Below are 3,566 nucleotides of genomic sequence, written 5' to 3'. Positions count from 1 at the left end.
TCAGTATAGTCCCAACATCCAAAAATTTCACTTTGTGGTTGATGATATAAACAAGTTTCTTAACAACGGCCCACAGAGAAAAATTGTAAGCTTAGACGGGCCTAGCGAATTATTTCAAGTGATATTTTTCAACTCACTACCTAGAAGTCGAGAAGAGGTTGTACATATTTTAGTTTCATCTTCGAACGTTAAGGTACTTGACCGGAATAGAAAACCTGTGCCTTTTCAAATAAATCCTCAGTTTTCCGACGGTGCAGAAATTTCTAATTCTATGCTCTTCTGGTGCCCCTTGGGGATGATTTTAGGTATAATACAGAAGGTGAATGGGACGCTCAATTCAAGAATTACAAAAAGCTTTTTGAATACATGAACGCTCAAGAAGATTGGCATGTACAGGCCCAATTTGGCACCCTGGCTGATTACTTTGAAGATGCTCACCAAGAATCGGCTCGGTTGTCACCAATACGAATGTCAGATGCTAGTCAATTCTTTCCATTATTTGCGGGAGACTTCTTTACATACGCTGACGAACGTGACCATTACTGGAGTGGCTATTACACCTCTAGACCTTTTTATAAGAATCTTGACCGTTATTTGGAGCATTATTTGTGATCCGCAGATATACTTTTTTCGATGATATGGTCGCATGTGGAATCAATAGGCTTTAGCAAGCCTAGTTGGACCACTGAATTAACGGAAAGATTAACAAGTGCGCGTCGAAATCTTTCATTATTTCAACATCATGATGGCATCACTGGCACTGACAGAGATCTTGTTGTCAATGATTATGGGAATAAGCTGTTTCAGTCAATATTGAATGTTAAGTCAGTGATCAGTCAAACTAGCGACTTTTTTCTTTGTAATGATCAAATTCAGTATAGTCCCAACATCCAAAAATTTCACTTTGTGGTTGATGATATAAACAAGTTTCTTAACAACGGCCGACAGAGAAAAATTGTAAGCTTAGACGGGCCTAGCGAATTATTTCAAGTGATATTTTTCAACTCACTACCTAAAAGTCGAGAAGAGGTTGTACATATTTTAGTTTCATCTTCGAACGTTAAGGTACTTGACCGGAATAGAAAACCTGTGCCTTTTCAAATAAATCCTCAGTTTTCCGACGGTGCAGAAATTTCTAATTCTATGCTCTTCTGGTGCCCCTTGGGGATGATTTTAGGTATAATACAGAAGGTGAATGGGACGCTCAATTCAAGAATTACAAAAAGCTTTTTGAATACATGAACGCTCAAGAAGATTGGCATGTACAGGCCCAATTTGGCACCCTGGCTGATTACTTTGAAGATGCTCACCAAGAATCGGCTCGGTTGTCACCAATACGAATGTCTGATGCTAGTCAATTCTTTCCATTATTTGCGGGAGACTTCTTTACATACGCTGACGAACGTGACCATTACTGGAGTGGCTATTACACCTCTAGACCTTTTTATAAGAATCTTGACCGTTATTTGGAGCATTATTTGTGATCCGCAGATATACTTTTTTCGATGATATGGTCGCATGTGGAATCAATAGGCTTTAGCAAGCCTAGTTGGACCACTGAATTAACGGAAAGATTAACAAGTGCGCGTCGAAATCTTTCATTATTTCAACATCATGATGGCATCACTGGCACTGACAGAGATCTTGTTGTCAATGATTATGGGAATAAGCTGTTTCAGTCAATATTGAATGTTAAGTCAGTGATCAGTCAAACTAGCGACTTTTTTCTTTGTAATGATCAAATTCAGTATAGTCCCAACATCCAAAAATTTCACTTTGTGGTTGATGATATAAACAAGTTTCTTAACAACGGCCCACAGAGAAAAATTGTAAGCTTAGACGGGCCTAGCGAATTATTTCAAGTGATATTTTGGAACTCACTACCTAGAAGTCGAGAAGAGGTTGTACATATTTTAGTTTCATCTTCGAACGTTAAGGTACTTGACCGGAATAGAAAACCTGTGCCTTTTCAAATAAATCCTCAGTTTCCGACGGTGCAGAAATTTCTAATTCTATGCTCTTCTGGTGCCCCTTGGGGATGATTTTAGGTATAATACAGAAGGTGAATGGGACGCTCAATTCAAGAATTACAAAAAGCTTTTTGAATACATGAACGCTCAAGAAGATTGGCATGTACAGGCCCAATTTGGCACCCTGGCTGATTACTTTGAAGATGCTCACCAAGAATCGGCTCGGTTGTCACCAATACGAATGTCAGATGCTAGTCAATTCTTTCCATTATTTGCGGGAGACTTCTTTACATACGCTGACGAACGTGACCATTACTGGAGTGGCTATTACACCTCTAGACCTTTTTATAAGAATCTTGACCGTTATTTGGAGCATTATTTGTGATCCGCAGATATACTTTTTTCGATGATATGGTCGCATGTGGAATCAATAGGCTTTAGCAAGCCTAGTTGGACCACTGAATTAACGGAAAGATTAACAAGTGCGCGTCGAAATCTTTCATTATTTCAACATCATGATGGCATCACTGGCACTGACAGAGATCTTGTTGTCAATGATTATGGGAATAAGCTGTTTCAGTCAATATTGAATGTTAAGTCAGTGATCAGTCAAACTAGCGACTTTTTTCTTTGTAATGATCAAATTCAGTATAGTCCCAACATCCAAAAATTTCACTTTGTGGTTGATGATATAAACAAGTTTCTTAACAACGGCCCACAGAGAAAAATTGTAAGCTTAGACGGGCCTAGCGAATTATTTCAAGTGATATTTTTCAACTCACTACCTAGAAGTCGAGAAGAGGTTGTACATATTTTAGTTTCATCTTCGAACGTTAAGGTACTTGACCGGAATAGAAAACCTGTGCCTTTTCAAATAAATCCTCAGTTTTCCGACGGTGCAGAAATTTCTAATTCTATGCTCTTCTGGTGCCCCTTGGGGATGATTTTAGGTATAATACAGAAGGTGAATGGGACGCTCAATTCAAGAATTACAAAAAGCTTTTTGAATACATGAACGCTCAAGAAGATTGGCATGTACAGGCCCAATTTGGCACCCTGGCTGATTACTTTGAAGATGCTCACCAAGAATCGGCTCGGTTGTCACCAATACGAATGTCAGATGCTAGTCAATTCTTTCCATTATTTGCGGGAGACTTCTTTACATACGCTGACGAACGTGACCATTACTGGAGTGGCTATTACACCTCTAGACCTTTTTATAAGAATCTTGACCGTTATTTGGAGCATTATTTGTGATCCGCAGATATACTTTTTTCGATGATATGGTCGCATGTGGAATCAATAGGCTTTAGCAAGCCTAGTTGGACCACTGAATTAACGGAAAGATTAACAAGTGCGCGTCGAAATCTTTCATTATTTCAACATCATGATGGCATCACTGGCACTGACAGAGATCTTGTTGTCAATGATTATGGGAATAAGCTGTTTCAGTCAATATTGAATGTTAAGTCAGTGATCAGTCAAACTAGCGACTTTTTTCTTTGTAATGATCAAATTCAGTATAGTCCCAACATCCAAAAATTTCACTTTGTGGTTGATGATATAAACAAGTTTCTTAACAACGGCCCACAGAGA

Source organism: Artemia franciscana, chromosome 19 (genome assembly GCF_032884065.1).
Source record: "Artemia franciscana chromosome 19, ASM3288406v1, whole genome shotgun sequence".
NCBI lineage: Eukaryota > Metazoa > Arthropoda > Branchiopoda > Anostraca > Artemiidae > Artemia > Artemia franciscana.
The sequence above is the reverse complement of the archived record's forward strand: the minus strand, read 5'-3'. Positions refer to the sequence as shown.